Raw genomic sequence first — 25,646 nt, forward strand, 5'->3', positions numbered from 1 at the left:
TTCTGCGCCAGCAGGCAGCAATCTGACTCTGGACGCCTATGTTCTTCTCCAGCGCTTAGATTATGTACTCCAAAAACGAGCCACTTACCTGAGGCCTTCACCTGAGAACTTGAACCTCTGTAACAGATTTTTTGAAAGGGAGCCCGATAGAGGGGTTGAAAGAGTGCATTTATCTGCCCAAGGCTTTGATGGATAATTGGTGGGTTGAGAGGCAAGCTTTACTTTTCCTTCTGATTCTACTGCCTTCTCTCCCATTTGGCAGAATCCCAGAATCCCCTGGGGAAGGATGGACAGAGACCAAGAAGTCAGGCCAGCCACCCTGGCTTTTCAAGTACATGAGGGTGTGTGTGAGTGTGAGTGTGAGTGTGTGCGTGTTTTGGGGGGAAGCCAGAGGACAGATTCCCCATAACCTCTACCTCCACCGAGAAAACCTAGGATCCGCAGGTGAGCCCCCAGGATGTCCAGTAAAGACTGAGTGGAAGAGAACCTGATAAGCCTCTGGGCTGCTGGGGAGGAAAAGATGCCAAGCTGAGCTACAGGTAGGGAGAAGGTGGAGGAGGTGGGGCAGAGGGTAACAAGGTCACTAAAGAAAAACTATTTTGAAGGAAACCTGTGTTCCTTTCGATCTGCTGGAAAAGGAGCTTGAGGCTGCAAGACTGCCTGTGCCAAGTGAGAACAGTCTAGCCCTGGGGTCTCCCAGCCCGCTTTACCTTGTTGCTTCCCACTCAGGCCATTTTCAGTTGATGCTGCTTTTCTTTGTTCTGTTTTCTCCCAGTGCAGTGAACCCTTACATTATGGGTTTCTGTTGTAGTTTTAACCTCTAATACACAACCATTACATCTTATCTCGTCTTCTAAATTACTCTAAAATCCAATTATAAACCCCCCTCTCCTTTAAGAGCACACAACTTGCCACATTACTGAGATGCTGGGCTGCTCTTTTGTTTTTCTAAATTAATAATAACTACCATTTTCCGTCTGCTCTTTGCATGGGAGTCTTTTATATTACCACACAGCTTTCCAAAATGCATATTATGATTCTTTTCTGCATCTTTGCTGGGCTACAAAAGAGCAAAGGATGATTTTCCAAATATTCATAAAAGATCTGTCAGTTGGTTTTTAATATCAAAACATTTGAAACTTGACAATCTTTAAAAGAGAAAGCATTTTAAAATTTATCAGCTAAAATTTCACTACTGCTTTGCTTTGTTAGGGTGAAATAGAAGTCTGTCACTTTTAAGGTTTTCAAAGGTTAGGATGGATTTTGTTTATTAAAATTTTTATGGGCTGAAAACTCTTAGTTCTACTAAGGTTTCATTCAAAAGCACAAGTGAATTTTTAAATCCCACACCCATTGTGAGTTTCTTGAATCTGTGGAGGGAGGGGACTACCTTAAAGACAGATTCAACATCTATAAGTTATAGAAATGTCTAAGAGAACACGCTGAGAACATTTTAGGCAAAACTTCAACACTGCCAAGAATATCCATGAATACTTTTTCTGACAAAGGGATGATTGTGATTTATAATAGAAAACTGCTCTTAGGAAAATATGGTAAATTCAAATCTCATAGGAGAAAAAGAAATCTTACTTGTTTTAGTGTTTTATAATTCCAGGTATGTAATTGAAGTGTATGTGCTATTTTAATTTGCAAATTCATTCAGTCTTAGAAAGTATATTTGATATACTTAAGGCATCTGATCACACAGCAACAAAATATGCTTGACATGTAATTACTAAAAACATATATGTCTAAGCAGCCACCATGCTTTGAACTTTACAAGCTTGGATAATGTTCAGTGGAGCTTCTCAGTTTAAAGTTTGTATATGTGAGTTCTTTCTCATGCTCAAGCTTAGGATAAGTATATTATAACATGTTGGGAAAATTGGAGAATTCCTAAGGCGCATGCTGAAATTCACTTGGACATATAAATAATATCTCTAGTTAGATATTTTGTAATATTTTTGCAATTTTATTATATCCTGTAATTAAGCTTTTATCCCCTTAATTATTAAATACATGAGAGGCCAGTTATTTTGCTTTAATAAATTAGGTTTTCAGAGGTCAAAGTGAAGACCAAGGAAAAAGACAGAGTGCAATTAAAGTGGCACCACTTGGAACTTATAGGCTAAGAAGGGCATGAATATTACTAAATCACATATTCAGATACAAAATATAGGAATATGATTGCTCTTATTGATAAAATTCAGGGAAAATGGAGATTAGGAAAAAGAAAATCATAAACTATGCAACAAACAGAAATTAGAGTTTTTCATTCTTATAGCAATTATGTATCACGTGTACAGTAATTATACCTATGCAAACATATACTATATATTGTATGTTCTTTTTCGTTGTCTTAAACTGACTATCATCTTAACTTAATCATGATGGACGCATTGTACTATCATTTAATATTTCGACAGCTCTAATTGAGCTTCCTTCCCCCTTCCCTTCACCCTTCCTTCCTTTTCCTCTTTCTTGCTTTTTAAAATTTTCAGTGAAAATAAAACATAGGCAGTATTTTTCCCTTGCACTTCTAAAATTCGGAATTTTATAGTTTCAGCACATCTTAAACACCATATATTAGTTTTTTTGGCAGAGGATAGTGCAACTCATATAGTTCTTTAAAGTTTAGATGTTTTAAGAATTGACATTATTGACTTTGCTTAGAAATTAATGTTGTACTTAAGCATTCTTCTAATGTGTTCTTTAAGGCCTTCTGACTTTTTCTCTTATTCCCAAATTTGAATAAGTTTTAAACTATCTGGACAAAGCAGATTCAATTCTCACAATTCAAACATATGGGTAGCCTTTGTAGAATTGATTTTTTTTTTTTTTTTTTTTTTGGTATCAAAAGTGCATTTCCCCCTACGTATGATGATTGCATAGCAAATTTTTAAAGGAAGGTTTAAATTTATAATTGTATTATTTTGTATACTTTATGGGACTTCATTTTTTACATTTTAAATGAAGATTTTTGGGTTTTATTGGCAGGTTAAAATATGGACTACTTGATCTCTAAGCTCTTTAGAAAAATCTATCATTTATATTTGCTAAACAAATCAAAAGTGACTATGTCATACGTGTTGTTTAAAAAGTAGTATCTAGAAGATAAACCATATTCTCCTAATTTATAAGCCACCCCTAGCAAGACTTTGAGGTTTCGTGTTGATTTGGAGATAGACCAGGACTTGGGCCGCAGGAGCACCATTTGGGGTGACGTAACAGTAAATTACTCTGTAGTACCCTAGAGGCCCAGCAGAGTTAATGCAGCTTCCAGGAAAACGGAACACCTGGCTAGTAACTCAGACAGGAGGAAGGCCTGATTGAATGTGTCACAAGCATGTCTCAATCATGATTTTTAAAGAGCAAGAGGTGACAGTACAGGGGGGCTTTCCCCCCTCTTCTTTTCAGCTCGATGTTTCTAGGGGACTGAGCCCCTGTGCACCCTCCCCTCCAGCACTGGGAGATGATTATGGTTTTAAAAGTGAAAGCCTGAATTTAAAGTCATAATTCCACCTTAAAAATGGAGATTGAAATATAGTAATATAAAATACATAAGGCATCAAGATGTAGCAAATGTCTCCTCCCATTAGATTTCTCTATTATAAGGGGGCAGTAATAACAAGTGCATTTTCCATATGATTGTGGAGCTTCTCTGTTTAAAGTGGTGCAAATGCTCTGCTAGACCCAAATTTCTTTTAATGTCCTACGGAATGAAATTCTCTAGACCTAAAATAAGACAAAATTAAATAAAATTTAAAAGCCCAGGAAAGGTTGCTCTAACTTTTTAATATTTCTTAGAAGATAGTAGCTTGATCTGTAAATGAACATACAGAATGTGTTTCCCTTAATATACCAGTAGCTTACCCAAAATTAAATAAATGCCAAGTGAAGAAAGATCACCATTGTCAGTCCTTGACTTTAGAAACAAAGGAGCTCAAGACATTTGGCAACTCAAAGCATCCCTTCCCCTGCCTTTAAAAGTCGTGTTTATGTATTTATTTTTTTCTTCAACACGTCAAAGGTTTTTCATGATGCTGTGTACGGATTTGAAAATACCAGTTTTAAATACTAAATAATGGAGAGATAAAATTGTGAATCAGTTTTTCAGCCACATGAGGAGAAAAGCTATATGGAAAATGATTCTACTTTCACAAGGAAGGAAATGTCATGGGCCTCTGAATTGGGGATTAAAAAAAAAATTCTTGCAGTGGTGCCTATTGGAAATTACTCAGAATAAGTATCATTTTTTTTCCTGTGAAATAAAGTTCAAGGTAACATTTAAATGAATAATTATTTACCATTTTGTTAAATGCTGGCGTGTATGGCAGGAATCATCTATTAGTACAAATGCTTTTTCTGCTTAGAATGGCTCATTAGTTTCTTTGTAGGCTGCACTGGTTTTAAGATTCAAATTCAAAATCTCCTCTGATTTTGCTGTTCCATTTCTGGCAGCTGGCCAGCAGCAGATATGCATAATATTTCACTGTTAGACCTTGCAAACATTATATCCTGCTGTGCTAAAGAAAACATTGTGTTTCTTACCACATGAAAATAATCCATCACTTTTCAATCAGCACACAAAAAAAGCTCTACCTGTTTTTTCCATCAGACTCAAGAAAAATTAATGGCCCCAATGTGAAAGGTGGACCCTCCATGCATGATCCATTAAAGTACAAACTAATCAAAATATATCTAGCATCTGATTTGCTAAGCAAGATGGAACAAAAGAGGTGTGATGAAAAAAATAGATCCTTCAAGACCCATACAACCTTGTTCTATCGGTATTAACCTTATTTATTTTAAATGTGGGAGGACATAAATAAAAGATCATGAAGTGGATCCATGGAATTCAATCACTTCAAATAGACACTCTATATTTATCTGGAAGAGATGGCTGAAGGTACCTACTATGGAATGGAGGAAAATGTTGCAAAAGGGAAAAAAATGTTTTGAAAAGTAAAGAAAGACAGTTATAAGTCCCCCACTGACCCCAAGTTTGTCAGTAAACAGCATAGTATATTAAAGTAAAAGTTTTCTTTGGGAGCAAAAATACTGGTATTTTGTCAACTTGTTCATGCCTTTAAAAATAATTTCATGTCTTTAGCATTGCTGATGTTACAGCCAGTTTTAAGTGAGGCATGAGGACTTTTCTTTCCACTGCCATATGACTTTTGCTACAATATTCTAACCAGAGAGATAGCCGTACAAAGAGAGTACCGGTTAAAAACCAACCCATTTTACAACTGTTAATATTTCTATGGAATTGCTTGGATTTCTTTGTACCACCATTGGGTTTCTGAAGATTTCTCTCTCTCCCTCTCTCTTCCCTCTCCCTCCTCCTCCTTCTTCTTCTCCCTCTCCCTCCTTCCTTCCCTCTCTCCTATTCCTACTCTGCTCGTATAACATGGGTCTTACAGTTTAATGCATTAATAAAAGCGTATCAAGAAAAAAGGCAGACAGGAGAATATAATACTAAGAGGGTTTCTGTCCTGGTAAATAATTGTACACCTAAAATATGGAGGGTTTTTACTGGTAAATAATTGTACACCTAAAATATGGAGAGTTTTTTTTGGTATTCTTATAACTCTGTGTAAAATGTGTTGTGTTTTTAACTGGTATTATAGTTTCTTTCTTTCTTCTTTTCTTTCTCTCTTTAGGTTGGTCTTCCTAAAACATAACTGATTATCTCCTTTCCCACATCTTAATTTCCCTTTTTTTGGATCCCCACTGAATGAGGGAATAGAATTTTGGAGTAGAAAGGCTCAAAACTCATTGTTTTATATTTAAGGAAAATGATGTTCACAGATTTTAGGTAACTTATCCAAGGACATTAGTACAGGAATAACACTGGGATCCATAGGAACCCTAATCCAGTGCTTTCTTCACTACACAGGTGGTTCTCCTCTCCCAGAGTAGTGCTTCTCAAACTTTAATGTGTATGCACATGATCTGGGGATCTTGCTAAAATGTGGATTTGAATTAGTAGGTCTGTGGTTGGGCAGAAAAGCTGCATTTCTGATAGATTCCAGAGCATCCTGATGCTCTGTTTGGAGAATACTCTTCAAGTCCTTACGATCAAAGAATTCTGTCATATTCTTAGACTGGCTGTCAAGGTCCTTTGAATTGTAGTCCTATCTTCTGCTGGTCTATATGAATGTTTCAGTGTAGTTGTATAGAGTACTTGCTCATTTATTCAATACCCTTTGAGTGTTTTGACTTTGATTTCTTTATTCATTCTTCTTCCTCTCTTTGCTTCTTTGTAATTCTCTACTCTTTTCAAGAATAAACATAAATCTCAACTTTTCTATGAATATTTTCTTGCAATCAAATATAAAACAATCTTTCCTTCTTCTACCCCTATCATTCCTTCCTTCCTCCCTCACTGAGATAATTTTAAACTATTTTTCTGGTAGTTTTATTATGTAAGCACTCAATACAAGTATTGAGTTCCTAATAAAGAAAAGAATACCATTAAACTAATCAGTAGAGACAGATGCATCTAAATTATTATAATCTATTTCATTCTTGATTATTAAAGAGCATTTATGGAAAATATAAATTTAGTAGTAATATATTATATATATATATGTGCATCTGATTTGACAGTTACATGAATATATATCAGTCTACGTTATGTTTCAATGGGCATCTATCCAAGTTAGTAATTTCTCAGAAACAATCTTTTTTTTCCCCAAACCTCTTTCATTATGGACCAAGTTTTTAAGGGTTAGGGTATTTTGAAGAATAGTATATTAAAAAATGTAGGGATGTCTTAAATGAATATTCTTGAACTACTCCCCAATACCTCAGCATTGGAAAGGCTACAGAAAAGTTGGAATAATGGTCAAATGAATTTGAGAAGGCCAAAGGTAAACTGTGTGAAGAAAGGACACATTGGTAATAAAGCATTGACTCTCCGAAATAAGCCTAGGATTGACAGACTCAGCTATGCTAAGGCATTGTGCTGGGGGGAAAAGGTAGGGTATTGAAGTTGCATTGTCCAGAAAAATCTCTTCTTATAGGCTTCTCTAGAATTGGAGAGAAAATTATAAGTCCTTAATTTTGCATGATGTTACTGGCTGATTATCCACAACAACTCTAAATAGTGAAGAGTTTACCACAAGCATATTTACTCAGCTATATTTATATTACCATGGTTGTTTATTAGAGACAAATGTTCTCAGTATATTTAACTGTGTCTATATGCGTATGAGAGCATTGTTTCGTTGAGTCCATCTCTTTACATAGGAATAGAAAGCCTTGAATAGAAAAGCACACACGCAAACAATACTTGCCAGAGATTAATACACTGTTGTGACTATTTCAGAAAAAAAATACATCCCAAGCAGTGGTTCCCATTAGCATAGATACTGTGCTAAAAAAGCTTCAGTTAAGTGATTTCATTTACTTATTTAATTTATTTCTTTATTACACCTTCATTGAGGTATAGTTGACATTTAATAAACCATATGTATTTAGTCTGTAATTTGGTAAGTTTTGGCATAAGTATCCACCCTGAAATCATTATCACAATAAGGTAATGAGTATATGCATCACACCCAGAAGTTTCCTGATGCCTCTTTGTAATCTGTCTTTCCCCCTGACTAATCTACAGCAATCACAATCTATTCTAAAACCTTTTCTGTCACTGCAGATTACAGTTTGGCCTGGCTTCTTTCACTGAACATAATTGTTTTGGGATTCGTCTTTGTTACTGTGTATATCCATAGCCCATTCTTCTTTCTTGCTGAGTAGTATTCCATTGTAGGATGGCTGCACAATAATCTGTTTATCTGTTTTCCTGTTGAGACATTCTAGTGTCTACATTTTAGCTATTGCAAATAAACTTGTCTTTGTGTGGACATATACTTTCATCTCTCAGGTTAATGCTTAGGAACAAGATGCTGGATGTGTGCTAGTTGTGTGTTTAATTTTTCAAGAACATACAGAACGTTTTTCCAAAAAGGTATCATTTCACACTGGTAAAATACAATGTACCAGCAGCAGTGTATGCTGATTTCTGTTCCTTCACAACTTCCGTAACACTTCATATGGTTAGTTTTTTGTTTTTGTTTTTGTTTTGAAGATTTTATTTACTTATTGGAGAGAGAGAGAGACAGAGAGGGCATGCGTGGGAACACATGTTGGGGGAGGGGCAGAGAGACAAGCAGACTCCCCGCAAAGTGGAGAGTCCAATGCTGGGCTCCATCCCAGGATCCCAAGATCATGACCTGAGCTCAAGTCAGAGGCTTAACTGATGGAGCCACCTAGGCATCTTTAATGTTTTTTCTTTTCTTCTTCTTTTTTTTTTTAACGTATTTTTAATATGTTGGTTATTCTACTTATTGTGTGGTTATATTTCAGTGGAAATTTAGTTAAGTGGTTTTAAAGATTTCTTTGCTAGGGAAATGGGAAGATAAGAAAATATGCTCAGTTTTTTTTTTTTTTTTTTTTGTCCTGTTCTAGATATTTCAGGTTGAGCATCTATTCTAAAACCTTTCTCTCTGCTCTACCATGGTCAAAGAAGTTCATTCACCTTTCTCTTTTGACTCTTGCAGACAATTGCAAGCCCTTAAAGAAACTACAACAAGAATTAGGAGTTCCTTGAAGCAAGGTAAAATTTAGCCCATGTAATCAATCATATCTGCTTCACTGAACTATAATGACCCTGTGTACAGGAAAACATCTTTAGTGGGGCACACTTATTTCCAAGAAGTCCTACATTTTTAAATGTAGAAAGTTATTTTCACATTTGGTTTCTACCACGCTCAGTCATACCTACTCTTCTCTTCTTGAGCATATAAGTGAATTATATTGGTGTGCAGTTACAGTGACATATCAAAATGTAAGGATAAGTAGATCACCTAGCCTGCTCTTTTTTAAAAATACTGTCATCAATAATTCAAGCTAAGGAACAGGGTCAGTTACATAATATCCAGCATCACAATAGCCATTTGCAAATGGTGAATAGTGGCAGCTGCCCTGGGTTTCATCAAGAATTATTCCCTCCAAATCAAGTAAAGTAAAAGACTTGGAGATATGTGACTTAGAGAAACAATTTCCAAGAGACACAAAGGAAAGCAATTTACCAGTGTCAGCACTGGGGAAGGTGCTATAATGTTGTATGGACTCATCAAATTATAACAGTGGCCAATAAAACTATTACAAATCCCAAGTATATCCAGATTTTATAACAGAAGTCAGTTTATAATTCAGTTTTCTGATTTATATTATTATTGAAGTTCAGATATACATACAGTATTTTGTTCAGCTACTGAAAAGCTGAGATTAAGCCTTCAAGATACATGACTTTCTTTGTTCATAAGTCATTCCAAACTACTCTCATACAGCATAAAGTAGAAATTGGGGAAAAAAAACTCTAGTCAACCTCCACCCTTTGGAAAATTATTCCTAAATTAGATGTGATATAGTGGACATCATGATCTCTAAGAGTCTAATCTACATCTAATCTAAGTATCTAATCTTGACCAAGATTATGGTCTTGATGATAGTGATGATGAAATTGATGATGAAGATGAAAAAGTTAATGATGATGATGGTAAGAATAATCCTCCTAATGATAATGGCAGCTAACATATTCAGAGTGCTTACTCTGGGCCAGCACTTGGCTAAGCGCTTTGCATGAATTGTCTCATTTAATTTTTGTAAAGCCTTGTCAGGTTGGTCCTATTATTATCTTCTTCACAAGGAAGTTCAGTGAAATAAATTACATAGACCATACACCACTCTGTAAGCTCTCGCCATTCTGGTCCTGTCTCTGTTGCTACAAAAAAAAAAATGGGACTTAGCTCTAATAATTATTATTAGTGAAGAAATTGAAGGACAGACAACGTACAATTTCATTGGAGGAAGAGCTCAATAGCTCTCAGCCTGGATAACAATCAGTTAATGGAGGTAGATACCAGGAATAGGGAGAAAGCTCTTCACGCAGGAGATCATTATGCAGCAGCTCAGCATGTTTATTAATCATTGTGCACAATTAAAATGCCATTTCATCCCTCTAATTAAAACAAGTAGTTCCCTGAGGCTAGCACCTGAACTAATGAAGCCTGGTTGCCTAAGGATCTTATTCAGGAAAGGGAATTAAACAGTGGAGGAAGCAGTTTGTTTACCAAGTTGCCCAGACAACAGCAAACTATATATGACATCATGAGGGAGTGGACCAGTTGAGACCATGATTTTAAAGAGCCAAGGATGTTTCTGAGCAAAGGCTGAGTTTAAACTTTGAAAGTATTCTGGTTTTTGAATTGATCAGATCCCATTTTCATCAGCCTATATACTTAACAATTGATTCTGAATTACTGTCATTCTTGGTATGTGGAATGGGAGACTTAATGTTCAGAAGAAGGGGTTCCAGGGATTGGATGTTAGCATCTAGGTATTTGGGGGCATGTAAGGATATTGGAAATTGGTTGATTCTATAAATAAAAGAGAATACAGACAGGTTGTGAAGCACAATTTAAAACAGTAGAAAAATGAATGGGCTAGGTGAAGGAAAACCCAGCATTGCCATCTCAACTGAGTAACACTGGTCAAGGCTCTTACCTTCTTTATTGTAAGATAAGAGGATTGGACTAGGTAATCATCAGGTTTTCTGTTAGCTCTAAAATTGTATGGCTTTTGGAGAACTTGTGATTAACAAAAGCAGCTCAAAGAGTTTTCATTGTATCCCAATACCTTTACAAATTGGACTGAATCAAGGCTTCCTTCTTCTTCCCCTCTAATTCTTGTTTAGTTTACCATGATATCTTTAATGTCTGGCGTTACACCTTCCAGACAATGCAGCTGTTCACTTAAATATCAATAGAAAACATGAATCAGTTAAATATACAGAACTCAGTAACTCAGTAGTTCCTGAGATCTGCTCCTAAATATAAGGTTACTCCAAAGAGAAGAACCATCCTACATAGGGTTCTGCATTACTCATCTGGGGAATGGCAAATTTGAGGAGTCTAAGTGTAGCTTTCATTTTGACTGGTGTGTCAACTCAGTTTCCTACAATTCTGTGGTCCCTTGTTGCTGCCACTTATACTTGGCAAAAAGCCATGGTTAATTCTTCCTCCGTTTTACTTGTTACTCTTTTGGTCCTCGTGATGTCCCAGGAAAATATCTATGCCTAGTAGTTTGATGAACTTGATGTAACTTTTATGGATCACAGATTTCTGTGAGTATCTACATTTTCTGGACACTTTAACCAGAAAAATTAATAGTACAATTTTGCAAATTCCTGTGAGATGAGAGGTTCTCAGACTTCCAAAAACTCATCTATGGAGCCCACAGTAAGTTAAGAATCCTTATTTTAAAGGATCATGGAAGAATTTCCTATAGTCCTTTAGGAGGCCTCTAGCTTTTCTTTAGTAACTACAGAAAGATGTCCAGCTGACCTATGAGTAGATCCTCCTTTCAGTGGAGACAGGACTAGTAGCATATTCAGGCTGATGATGAGTTGTTTTGATGAATTGTTTCAGGCTCCAGAAAGAGACATCACAATTTCAGGTATTAACTCTTATACCTTCCTTATTTATAAACAGCCAGCTGGCTTCAGTGTTTTTTTTTTTATTTTAATTTTAATTATTTTATTAAGTTTAGTTAGCCACTGTATAGTACATAATTAGTCCTTGATACAGTGTTCAGTGATTCATTAGTTAAATATAACACCCCGTCCTTATCACAGCACATGCCCTCCTCAATACCCATCACCCCGTTACCCCCTTCCCCTTCCCTCCTCCCTTCCGAAACCCCCAGATTATTTCTTGGAGTCAGTAGTTTCTCATTGTTCATCTCCCTCTCTGATTTCTCTCCCTCTGGATTTCTCTCCCTTTCCTTATGGTCCTCCGTGCTATTTCTTGTGTTTTAAACAAAACAAAACAAAACAAAACAAAAAAAAAAGAAAGAAAGAAAGAAAAAAAAAAAAAGAAAAGAAAAAGGAAAAAAAAGAAATAAACAACCAGATGGTAGTAGCCATACTAGTAGAAAATAGGTCCATTATAGAAAAATATTAAGGCCTTAATTTTTTCATACTATCTAACTTATTTTTAGGGCTAGGAGGAAATTGGTAACTGAAACTGTAAACTTAGCTCTTAGGACCTAGAATCTAAGAATTTAATCTTTCTGATTTGGGACAATTATTCATATGCTAAACCTAAATTTTTCTTTTCAAACCAAAGCTCAGTTTCTTTTGTACATCATAGTGGGAAATATAACTTGGTCAATAAGACATCCAGAAACTAGCAGAAATCAGCTAATAACTCAGATTAAGTGGCATGATAATTGGGTTTCCTGAGCATTTTTTTTTTTTTTGGTATTAAAACAAGTTAATCAACCATAAAACACAAACTCATCAGAATCTAAGGTCTTATTCAATTAACTTCTGGCCTCAAACACTTAAGTTTCTTTTTTCTTTCTTTCAAATTATTATGTCATATTTTGCCAAGAAAGAAAGGATTTCGAGGGTGGGAAATTCCAGAGATGGAATAAGAGCCAATTCTTTTAAACTGTATCATTTTATCCATAATTATTATTTTTAGTAAAAAATGAAAACAAATTTTCTTTTTTGCCTAGAAGGGAGATAAAATCTTGAACTTAGAAGTTCAAGCAGAGAGACTGAAGTTGTATAGTGTTTTGTTTGAAGTGACCCTATTATTCCTCTATCATATTTATTCTAAAACATTGGATAAACTAGAAACTTGGGAGCCAAAATAACTATTAATATAATACCACCAACATATGATTTTGTGCCTAGATGTTGTATTTTAAATATTTTTTCTTGGTATTAAGGTCCTAGATTTATAGTTAAACTAGACAAATGTAAACTTTTTATTAGCTGTAGCATCAGTCTGTATGTTGCGAAACTACTATGGTAGAGTTAAAGATCAGAAGGGTTGTTTTGTTTCAGTTTTGGTTAGACAAAACTGGATTAAGATTCCATGTTGCATACTTAGCTTTGCGCCTTGAATAAGTTATTTAATCTGTGTAAGTCACAGTTTTCAGCTGTATTTGAGAGAAAAAGATTTTTTTTTTCATAAAGTTCATGATAGGCACCCTCACAGAAAATACCAGTTCCTCCCCAATTCCCTGGATCATCACTACATTTGTATGGCATCACTATAACTCTAAGGGTAGTAAAAAATGTGCAGTTAACTTTCTCAAGTAGGAAGTAATTTTGACAGTAGGTCAAAATTTTGTTGGTAACCTGAGGTGAAGACATAAGTAATTGGCTTTCAGAGGATGGATGCTGGTCAAGAACATTGATATTTCAGTCTACAGTCAGGACTGACAAAAGGAAATCCGAGGGATTGAGCATGATTAGTTAAGTATCAGAGGAAATCTGGCCAACTAGGGAAGGGACAAAAGAGTCAAATATTCATTCATTCATTCATTCATTTACTCGAGACTGTATACTGAGAATCTACACTATTTCTGGTACTAAAGAAGCTGCCAGTCTAACTGGGGAGATAGACGACATACACACCTAAGTTTTAATACTCTGTTGTTAGTGTTTGTGAGTTTAACAGTCTTTTGGGAATCAAGAAAGAACAATTAACATAGGAGGAGTCAAGAAATCTTCCTGGTCCACTAAATGCTTGTGGAATGAGGAAGGAACATTTGATTTGGGTGCTAAATGATAGTAGAAGTGAAGAAGCAGGATGAGAGCGTTCTATTTTGAGGGAAATGGAATAGATATAGCTTGAAATAGTAAAGATCTGATGTGTGAAGGGAATGATGTAAAGTTTAATGGAATCAAGGAGGTGGGTAGGGAAGGAAATGGCCCAGATTGCCTTTTTATGCTGATTCTGTTAATATTATATAGGCAATGGAAAGCTATCAGAGACTTATTAAAGTGTTGGATAACATGACAGATTTGGCATTTATGGAATATAACTCTATTAGCAGATTGAGGATAGATTAGACTTAGAGAAGTCAAGTCAGAAATATCAGGAAGCTCACTGGTTTGATAAATACTTTAATAATTTGTTGATGTGTGGGGAATACTCATATTTAGCATATACATCTACAAATACCTTGAATTTTGGAGCACTCATAGTTTACAAAGCGTTCTTGTACCATTTATTCTCTAAAGAGCTCTATAAAGTAGATATTAATAGTAGTAGTCACATTTTATAGATGAAGAAAGTGAAACTGAGAAAATAAAAGACATGCCCATCTTCTAGTTACTAAGTGGAATGCTGGTTTAACCCAGGTCTTTGATCTCAGAAATAAATTTTGTCTCTACCAAATAGACACTCAGAAGTCAATTCATTTTCAGCTGAGCATGGAAATTATATTGTTGCAAAAATAGCTGCAGTAACTCATCTCTTTGAATCAACATACTTGGGTAGTTCCCTCACATCTTGACTCTGTATGTAACTGTTTGACTCCCTCTGGCCAACAGGACAATAGCAAACATTGCCAAACTGGAAACTTGAAGTCTTTGTGCAATGGGGCTTGCCTACTCTTGCTGTTCTTTGAACACTAACTCTGTCATATGAAGAAGTCTTGGCTTGCATTTTGTATAACAAGAGACATGTACCCAAATCATCCCTGTTGTCGAAGCTGACTTTAAGACAACCACAAGACATGTGAGGAATGCCACCCACGGTTATCTGGCCCCAGCTGAGGTGGGCGACTCAGATCAGAAGAATTACCCAAGTGACTCACAGATTTTGCTTATTGTTTTAAGTCATTAAATTTAGGAGCTATGATGCAGCAAATGCTAACCAAAAGTTCAGTACAGGTTATTTCTGCAAATACTTTTTTGTATCTGCAGATATTTTAACAAAGCAACAAAACAATGTATTTATTTCTACCAAATAGAGCAACAATGTTCAAACTTTATCATATGAAAGAGTTAGCTGGCAACTTCTTAAAAAACAAAAACCTTCTGACTTGGGATCACCCCAGATCTACTAAATTAATATTTCTGCAACAAGAGCCTAGAAAGGCTGTATTTTTAACAAGCTACCTATAATTCTTAGATTCACCAAAATTTAAACCAAACTAGTGTATTAATTTCCATATATTCTCAAATATTCTCACATGATTGTCTTTCATTAATTTAGTAAGTTACTGGAAATTATCTTTAAACCACTTTAAAAGAACAAGAGTCACAGAAAGTTTGTTATTTTAATGATGTCATTCTCTGTAGTCTCTATAGATTAATAGCATAAGAAGAAATACAACACTTAAAAAATGTAGACAGTGGTTGAACATGTGGGTTACCAAATTGGCAACAAGTGTATAAGTTAAATATTTACTTTCATACTGAGTTTAAGTTACTAGTGGAAAAGAGAAATGAAATGAGGAAGATATGAAGGGGAAAATGGTAGATATGAAAGCCCTGTAAGAGAGGAAGGGGAGATTTAATCAATGGGGACTGTGTAGTCTCCCAAAGTAAAGTGCAGACAGAAATAGAGGGGAGGGAACACCTGGGTGGCTCACTCGGTTAAGCATCTGACTTCAGCTCAGGTTATGATCCAGGGTCCTGGGATCGAGTCCCACGTCAGGCTCCCTGCTCAGTAGGGAGTCTGCTTCTCTCTCTCCCAATGCGTGCTGCTCCCTCTCCTTTGCTCCCTCTCTGTCAAATAAATAAACAAAAATTTTTTTTAAAAAAAGAGAAAGAAATAGAGAGGAGAAGGGTCATTAACAAAAATGGGATAGACTTTCTAATGTATTACCCCAACATAGTTTAAGATTAATACTTACAGTAGCCATCTCAAGTTTCTTCTGTGAACTTACACAGTATCATAAAGACAAAAAGATTCATGAAGCATAAAAGTACAATACAATACCTACTAAAATACTGGTGTCTTCTAACTAAAGGAAAGGGGAGCTGAGAGCCAACTCCCAGTGAATGAGAGGGTCCAGTTACACTATGAGCTCAATTAAGAGAAAATCAACTGGCTCATTATTATACACAAGGGCATTCATTCTTCTGAGCAAGGAGAGTGATTACAACTTGAATAGGAAAGCCACAAACCACTAATCAGGGTATCTCAGGTTTGACCTATTCAAGCATATTCCAAATTACCCAATTAGCTGGATTGCCAATAAATTCCTTGTAGCAGCTATATTGGCACTGATGATACCATAATCAGTTGTCTTAATCAAGCTTTTGAAAACAAAAATGATGGGCTGAATATACTCATAACAAGGACTGGAAAATTAGAGTCACCAGGTTACCACTGTTGGGTCACTCAACATTCTGCTCTGGTAACTGCTCTCAGAGGACTGTATGAGTTTTATTTTGTGTGGCTTTGTATTGCCACTGACCTACCCACCTCCTTAGGCTTTGTTCCTGTTTCTTAATGCTCTAGTTTCACTTGAGGTAACACCATTGCTACCTAGGTGATCTCTATAGCCCTTTTCCTGGTCCTGAATCCATGGGGCCTCTTTAGCCATATCTTGGTAGCCTGGATTTTAGCCCTCTTGTTGGCTCCCCATCAGCTTGGGCTGGGCCTATAATCCCTAAACTGCAGATGGTGGGAAATGAAGGACCTTCCCAACCCCAGACTTTTCTGAGGATGACAGAATACTTCATATTTGTTGGGCAGCAATAGTTATTTAAGGGCAGGGACTATTCATCCCTATAGCTTCAGAAAACATGCCATGCATAGCACATATTTACAAATGCTCAATAAGTGAATTAATAAATAAATGGGGAAATGACATTTAAATCAGTCATATCACTGTTCCAATAGAAATAAGACATAGTGTTTATAATAAGTCTACCACAGCAAACAGAGACCCTATATCAGTCTTACTCATTTTCCCCAGGGCCTAGAATGATAGAGCAGCACTTACACTCAAGAAATATTGTTTTGAATAAATGCATGACTACCAGTCATATTTTTTTTTTCCCTTTCTGGTGGAAATCAGGCAAAAGGGCTAAGCTGCAGATATGGGTTAAAAGTAGGCTGGATATAAAGTAACAGCCACAAACTGCAGAGCAGGGGACAAGAATTTAACATTCACTGAAACCTGGAGGTAGAGACCAGAAAATTCTAAACCCACAGACATCAAAGTCATCTTGAGGAGGTCATTGATCTTTCTACTGCTTAAGGAATGGTTGTTTGAATTAGTTCTATGAAGAGAGTAAGGTACAGGACACTAAAACTGGGCCACTGGTTTACCCAGTTAGTTAAAACAATATTTAATATTTGCCATAACAAAGTACAATACTGTTGGAATGAAAAGACTCAATGATTGTTGAACTGTGGCTGAGTTGAGGAAAAATCTAAAGACGTTATATTTAGGCTGGTCTTTTAAAACATTATTTACATATATGGATGCAAAAGTTCAAGACATGGTTTCTGTGTGGTTTGGGTTCCCCTAAAAGCAAACCCTAAGATGAATATTCAATTATGAATGGTTTCTTTGGAAGATGGTACCTGGTAAGAAACCAGATAAGGAAGTGGGTAACTGAATCAGGGAAAGGGAGGTAGCCAGTGCAGTTGTGGTATCTAGTCAGTTACCTGACAGCAACTAAAGGTCAGGCTCTCTAGACAACTGGTAGACATTATAAGACCATTCTCTGTTATTCCAACTGAAGTGCCAAGAAGCAGGGGCCATTCTTTCACCAACTATCTGCCATTGGTCAAAGAGCTGCTCTTAGAGACATTAACTCTTTCATGCCTTGTCCTGCAATGGAAGTCAAGCATGATTCCTGGATAAACCACATAGAGTCCACTATGGCCTCTGATTACACTGCAGTAATACTAAGATCAATTCAGCATCAGCATAACTTGATTCTGCTTTTGCATTTGCAACTGCTTTTCTTTTCTCTTCTTCTAGCTGGGTGTCTATAATAACACAAGAGAGTTAAAGAAGGCATTGTCCCTTTTGTTCTTGCTCAACTAAGACCTGAAGCAGAATTGGATTTCTTCCACAGAACAGAGTGGTTGAATTTCCTGAACCAGGCAAGCAGGCAAGATTTCTTTAAGGCAGTACCCTCATTGATGCCTCTGGCCCCTTTTCTTCTTCCAATTGCCTATACAGAAGGACAAACAGAGTGTTTAGTTCTCTAGATCCTTGGGTAATTGTTTGATTCTTTTTGGAGTCTTCCGACATTTCTGAAACTGCTTTCATATCCTGGACTCTGGTCTTTCTGTTCAGCTTTCTGGAAACAATGGAATCATACTGTGAACTACTAAAGCACAAAGTCTGATTACTTTGTATCAAGCTTGTATTCTTTCCTGCTTCTAGAATTGCATGCAACTGGAGTCTAAAAGATGCTAAAGAATACTGTTGGGTGGATAGATGGATATATAAAGAATGAGCGAAGAAGTAAATGAACGGTTGACCCTCATCCCCTATAATATTCTGTTGCCAAATTTGGGGATCAGTTTGCTTCACCATCTTGATCCAAGTTCAGTTATTTCAAGTTATTCTACTTTCCAAAATTAGATGCCTTCTCTTCCCAAAATTGCTCAGAACATTGACCCCTGCAGGACTGTGCCTGAAACACCAACTTCAACCCTTCTTCTTCCCACACCTCACCCTCTCAGCTCTTTATTTGCTCATTTGCTTTTCCTGCCGCCTTGTTATACAGGTCCTTTCAGGGAGGTACGTATTGATTTATAATAAGCTCTAGTCAATTAGTAGTCTGTCCTTCTTAAGGAATATTTTCATTGTAAAATACAATGTTAAGATTTACCTAAAAAATGCTATTGCCATGTCCTCAAAATAAGTAGGTTATCTGTTTTAGAGCTGAAACCCTGACCATGACCTAATTTTGCCATGTTATCACCTCTCTCCCTCTCCTGCAGGCAGAGATTAGGCAAAGAGATGTGGCTTTCCTGTCCTATCAACTGAGCATAAGTTTTATTTCTCTGTAAGTTTTTTCTCCATAATTATTTCCCTGTCTTATTCTCTCATTTCCTAGTTTGGGGATTTTAGGAACTAGTTTGGGGATTTTAGCTCTCAAGTTAAGTAATGAGGCTTATGGACTATATTTTAAATTATTCTTGACATCAGTTGTCTCTACCTATGTGGAGTTCCTGCCACAGAATACTGTACTATCAAGAAAGCCCCACAGCCCATGGAATAAATCAAAAAGGATGGTGGATAGGGTACTGAAAAGGCAAGAATCAAGCCAAGGGTACCATAGATTAATTGCAAAATGAGTGAAAGTGCCCCCGATGTTCTGGATACATATATGAAAAGAAAATGAGTAGGGGAATAAGCCTATGGTCTCTAGCAGGAAAAGGCAATGTTTGGGGGTCAGAAAGCTTAGGTTTGCAAGGTTTACGTTTCCTTTAGAAGTTCCTTTAAGGTTCCTTTAAAAAGGAACCCACATCCAAATAACTTAAAGATAATGAATAACTTAGAGATAATAACTGGACTAAGTGGTTCATTCTCATCAAAGGGAGATCTTAGGTAGTGGCAAAAGGTGGTGTGGAGAGGAAGGTAGGGTTCTGAAAAGAAGAGTGAAAAGTTGGCAAAGAAACAGATTTTCCTATAAAGATGGAGGTGATCTATCTTGACTTTAGTGAACCATTTTATGCAGAGCCTAACAAAATCTTAACTTGCAAAATGAATTAAAATTGTTTGGGTGGCACTGTAGCATGTATCACAATGCGATAACAAATGGAACAGGGCAACGGTACCTGACAATTCATCATGGGGAAGAGAGATTTTTTAGTGCAAAATTTGAGAGCCTGTTTTTTCTCTGTTCTTATTAAATATCTTCATTAATGCTCTTCAGAAGGAAGTAAACAATAATGTATTAATGTGCTAATACATTATTGAAATACATAAAATTAATTAATGAAATCTGTACATTTAAATGGAAAAAAATTCAGTGAAAGTTGACAATGATGAAATGGAATACTAAGAAATTAGAAATTGGATCAGAAAATAGAAGTTGGATAGAAAAGATATATATACATATATACATGTGATGTGTATATATGTGTAATATATATACATTATACATATATATTTAAATATATATACTATATATACACATATACATATGTGTATATGTGTTCTGAAAATCACTGTAAACAAAGAATTCTTTTAGAAGAAAAATAAGAATTCTTTTAGAAGAAAATCTAGAAGGCAACTTATGTAGCAATATTGGAAAAGATTTCTTAAGAACATGGAGCAGGAAGTGACCTTAAGGGGGCAGTTGGTCTGGCATGGCCACGTACAGCAATAAAATATCCATTTGGTAGAAAACCTCAGAAATCTAATTTTTCTGTCCCATCTTTTCAGACTCACATCTCTCTCTCTGGCAGACCCATGCTCACATATGCACACACACACACACACACATGCATATGAATTTCCTGCAAGGAAAGAGGAATCAGTGTTTTTAAGGGTTAGGCATTGTTTATCAACTTACGTTTTTACTGGTTACTGCTACTGTTGGAAAAAATTGATTTTGTTTTTACACTAGATATAGTCTTAAGAGATAAAGACTAGGGGATTTGATTTAAGAGAGAACAAATCAAAATTGAATTTCTCAAATGAACTGAATGCTATGAGACATACTGGATTTTCAATGAATCTTTCCCTTTTTATTTAGACCAGTGTTTCTTACACATTTTTAAAAGAAAATATTTATTCATTTACTTGAGAGAGAGAACGCATGTGAGCAGAGGAGGAGCAGAGGGAGAGGGACAAGCAGATTCCATGTGGAGCATGGAGCCTGACCCAGGGCTCAATCCTGCCACCCTGAGATGATGACCTGAGCCAAAACCAAGAGTCAGGTGCTTAACCCACTAAGTGACCCAAGCACCTCTCACACTTTTTGATCATGAGACCCTTTCACTCTTAAAATTATTGAAGACCCCAAAGAACTTTGATTTATGTGGGGTAAAGGTGTCAGTATTTACCATATTAGACATTAAAACTAAGAAAATTTAAAAATATACATTATTTTATTTAAAATAATAATAAATACAGTATACAATCATATAATGTATTTGATGAAAATAATCATGACAAAAATGCAAAGAGAAGATAATAAAAAATGGCATGGCTTTACATTTTTTAAAATCCCTTTAATATTTGGCTTAATAGATACACATGAGTTCTTATATTGGCTTCTGTATTCAATCTACTGGATATTTTGTCTTGGTTGAAATATAGGGAGAAAATTCAGCCTTGCGGAGATATGTAATTAGAAGAAGAAGGATAATGCAGACCATCTGATCATGTCTTAGGGACTCCAGAGCTGGTGTCCTTATTCCAAACTTTGAGGATGCTACCATAGGTCAAAATAAATTATATCATTTAGGGTCTATATATGCTGAGATGAATCCTCTTGGTAAAGAAATCATATTTTTATGCATGGAAGAACATTTGATAACATAAGAAGATTTGAGTGTTTGGGATATGTGGTGAGGTACTAAAAACATTTATTTATTTACTTATTTATTATTTATTTATTTGAGAGAAAAAGAGAGATAACGATAGAGAACATGAACAGGCAGGAGAGAGGGAGAAGCAGGCTTTCTGCTGAAGAGGTAGCCTGAATGGGTGGAAGGGACTCAATCCCAGGAGCCTGAGATCATGACCTGGCATAAGGCAGAGGCTTAACCAACTGAGCCACCCAGGTGCCCCCTAAAAACACTTTATATCTGACATCTACAGCTTAATAAAATCGAGATAAGATCAGAGAGTATTTTTTTAAAAATCAGATATAAGTCCAGTTTAGTAGCTTGTATGAAATTGAGTATATTTTGCAAATTCACTTACATAATTATCAGTAGAAGCTCAAATCATTTCCAATGCTGAATGCTTGATCTGGGTTAACAGAAATATAGAGGCTATAAAACTGGAAGGTCACCCAAGGATCATTTCTGGAGCATAAACTACCAAAACCTAAAGATAGAGTTGTGTTACTGAAAGAAGTCCAAAGACAAACAATAATACTATTCTGTAGAATGATAAGCTCAGAGAGATACTTTTAAATTGTTCCAAGTCAGACCATTGGGTCATTTTTCAGACTGAACTGGCCATTGAGTTTGGGAAATATTTTTACTGTGCTGATCAGTAGTTTGAATGACTTGACCAAACAGTTGTTTTGGCATTCTCTACAATATTACCAAAGTATTTGACATGCCTTTCTGATTATGTAACTACCTTGTTGCTCAGGTTTCTTCAAAGACTTCTCTTTGTGGTGTGGTCCAAAAATCACATAGGGTGATTTTTAAAAAATGGAGAATCCCAGTGCCTAGTTCAGGCAACTGAACTAGGGTTTTTGAGAAAGTACATTCTGGGAATACATTTTTTTTTTTAACTTTCTCTCCAAGTGAGTCTTTTTTGGTATTCAGCTTATTAATAAAAATCTAATCTTTGTAGGATTAAATACAAAATTCTTCATGATCGGTCCTTAGACACCCCTGCTTAATTTAAAATTAAGGAACAGAATTACCCACTCATATATTACCTATACCAACTATTTACAATTCCCAAAATGTTCCCCATTTTCCCATTTCTCTTTGTCTTTGACTCTGTACTTCCTTAACAAAGTCTTCATTGTCAACCTCAGTCTTGAGTGCATTTAGTCAGTTTGTATTCTTTCAAAGTCAGATCAATTACGAGCTCTTCTGTGCAGCCTTCCCTGACTTACTCAAAGAATGTGGTTTCCTCTATGCGCTGCACCTCAACTACAGCATTATATAATTTATTTCCTTGTAGAATAAGTGTCTGTTTTCTTGATCACATCTCTGCTGAACTGTTGGCTCCCCAATGGCATAAGTTGTATTTTATTTTCACCTATGTATTCCAGATACTTAGCCTGGAGGCTAAAACACTGTACATGCTAACTAAAATATTATGAAAATGAACAGTGTGGTAGCTCATAGAAAATATAATGATAAGGGGGAAATTCTGAGAGCACACTTTCATAAATTCACTTTTTTCTGTAGTTGTAACAGTAGAAAGTTAAAATCAAAAGGGAAGAGAGGGAGGGGGAGAGAGAGGTCATTGCATAAAAACTTGGTTAATGTAAATCAGCTTTATACAAATAACATATGAAGTTGGAAAAAAGGGGGGCTGCCACACACCTTTGAGGCAGAAAGTCTCATTAGTATGCAACAGAATATACAATGGATTCCAAATTCAAACTCAAAACAGTAATAAATCAAAGCAATAAGGTGAAAAATGATAGGATCAGCAACAGTAGTGGCTATTAGCATGTGCACCTGCTGTGAGACAAAGCAACCCAGGGAGATGCTTGGGAGAAAATTCCAAAGCTCAGACCAAGAGCAAAGATATAATTTGGAAATGAGTGAGAGATGAGGCAGAGGTTCAGGAAGCTTTGCACATTTTTTTTTTTACAAGGTCAGAAGGGAAAACTGAGCTGCCCCAGAACCCCTTTTTTAATGACAAATGAGCTCCAGGTAGTATTTTTAAAGGAAAGTTTGTCAGTTATCTTCTGAAGATTTCTAACAGAATGGGTTCACTTAACTACTTCACCTTGGTTTTAATCCTGGATAGTTAAGATAATCAAATTATCCAGGAGAAATACAACACTGTTCGCTGTCCAAAACCTTCTAGATCTGTGGCCAGACAGGTCTGTTTCATTCATACCTAATTGCCATAACAGTATCAACGGATGACCTAATACCATGTGAGGACCTAAAACTGTCATATTTTCTAATTTTAGTGCTACATGCAGAAGTTGGCATGACTTTTTAGAAGGATTTGCTGTTGTTGTTGTTTTTTCCCAAGCTAAAGCAACCAACAGCCACACAAAAAAATCACTTCTGGTTGCTGCTCCTAAGGAAGATAGAAATATTATACATGATCCTTGTATGTTGTTTTTACAAGCCAATCAGACTAATTATGGTTTGTTTGTTTTTTAAAGATTTTATTTATTTATTTATTTGATAGAGAGAGAGAGAGAGATATTACAAGTAGGCAGAGAGGTAGGCAGAGAGAGAGGGGAGGAAGCAGGCTCCCTGCTGAGCAGAGAGCCTGATGTGGGACTCGATCCCAGGACCCTGAGATCATGACCTGAGCTGAAGGCAGAGGCTGAACCCACTGAGCCACCCAGGGTCCCTAATTACGGTTTTTTAAATAGGTAGTTCAACAATTAATCTGATGTTAAAAGAATCAGTTTCTTCAATAAAATGTCGATTATGTTTCTTTAATAAAATGTAAGTCATGGTTCTAATAAATATTGTGACATTATTTAAAGCTAAACCTTATTATTAACAAATAGCCTGACTTCAGACATGGCAAAAATATTTCTGAAATATTCTATTTCCCAATACCTCCACACCAAAATCAAGCCAAACTCATTATCCAGCAAAAAAAATTAAAAAAAAGGAAACTATCTAGTAATGAGAGTAGCTTCCTAAATAACAGAAGTGAACATTTTTGCAGTTGATGTAAGTTTTCTCTGAATTCTGGCAACACAATGTTTAGCATATGCTCAGACATAACCATAGCTCACATTTCTGAAGACTGTGTTCAGTGCAGTGGTTTTCCCACCATCCCCAGGTGCATGAAAGAATGGGGGTAAAGGCATTGCAAAGGCAGTAAATAGCATGTTTGGAGTTGAAGAGTTATAAGAAACTAAAGAACATTCATTTGAGGGATGAATCTGATCTACTTTCGAATAACTTGGAAACATGATTTCCTCATAAAAGCGATTTCTTTGGCTGCTCCTTCCATAATGAGTGTCAGACTAGGGAGGATGTGTAATTTCTACATTCATTCTTCTCACCAGCTGTTTACTGGTCACTATTGATGCCTTTGTCTGTCCTGAGCAGCGAGTTTCAAAATCTACTGAGATTAATTTCTTTCAATTCTTTACTTTTCCTGTGAACAGCAATTCGAATCTGATCCCAGCCTCACCTCCTTGCCCCTTGCTGCCACTGCTTTGTGACTGACACACTTTCACACTGCCCGCCTTGCAACCACCACCACCACCACCACAAGAACATGACGGATTGGCTCAGAATGTACTCTTCAGTTCCAGGCAACTTGCAAGTAACAAAACATAAACAAATATGCAAAGAACTGAGTCTCTTCTGCGTGGTGATTAAACTTAGCTGTCAGGGATTTCCTCCATGTTAACCACAGTGCTAGAAAATAAAGTACAGGAGTGGAACATAAATATCAAAAAATTACTTAATGAATCCCATGAAGAAGCTGAGACATCAGCTGAATCAGGAGAAAGCATTGTGGATTGCAAATCATTAGACTGCTACTCAGCTGAGCAAATTATTATATAAACCATAACTCACAACGGGGAGTACCTGCAGTGCCCCACTCTTGCATTTACACTCAGGAAGTGCTGAAGTTTCAGAGGTGATGTATTACCTGATGAATGTCTACCTGTGGTTAAGCAATGCACATACATACATGTGTGTATGCATCGATACGTGCATTTATCCCTATACTTATAAATATTATACTTGTCCCTTAATGAAAAGAACAGTTTAAAGTAAAATCAAGTATTGTTATTTCATGTTTTAAATTGCTAACTGAAGATTTCTGTTTTCATAGCTGATATTTAATTTTAGAAGTAAGACCTCAAAGCCTTGGGTATACAATTAAGGGATCCAGTAATCACTCAATAAGAAAGTTACTCATCTAAATAAATCAATGTGTGAGGAGGAAAGTCTTGCTTTTATTTTAAGTATCAAAATTCTGTT

At 36.1% G+C, this 25,646-nt stretch overlaps 1 long non-coding RNA gene across 1 annotated transcript; it reads left to right on the top strand.

Moving 5' to 3' along the window:
* Nucleotides 1–71: 71 nt before the first annotated feature.
* Nucleotides 72–25,008, top strand: LOC309871275. Its single transcript, XR_014315165.1, has 2 exons — nt 72–539; nt 24,818–25,008. It is a non-coding gene; the product is annotated as an uncharacterized lncRNA (long non-coding RNA).
* The last annotated feature ends 638 nt before the right edge of the window (nt 25,009–25,646 follow it).

This window comes from Mustela nivalis, assembly GCF_964662115.1.
Source record: "Mustela nivalis genome assembly, chromosome: 8".
Classification (NCBI taxonomy): Eukaryota; Metazoa; Chordata; class Mammalia; order Carnivora; family Mustelidae; genus Mustela; species Mustela nivalis.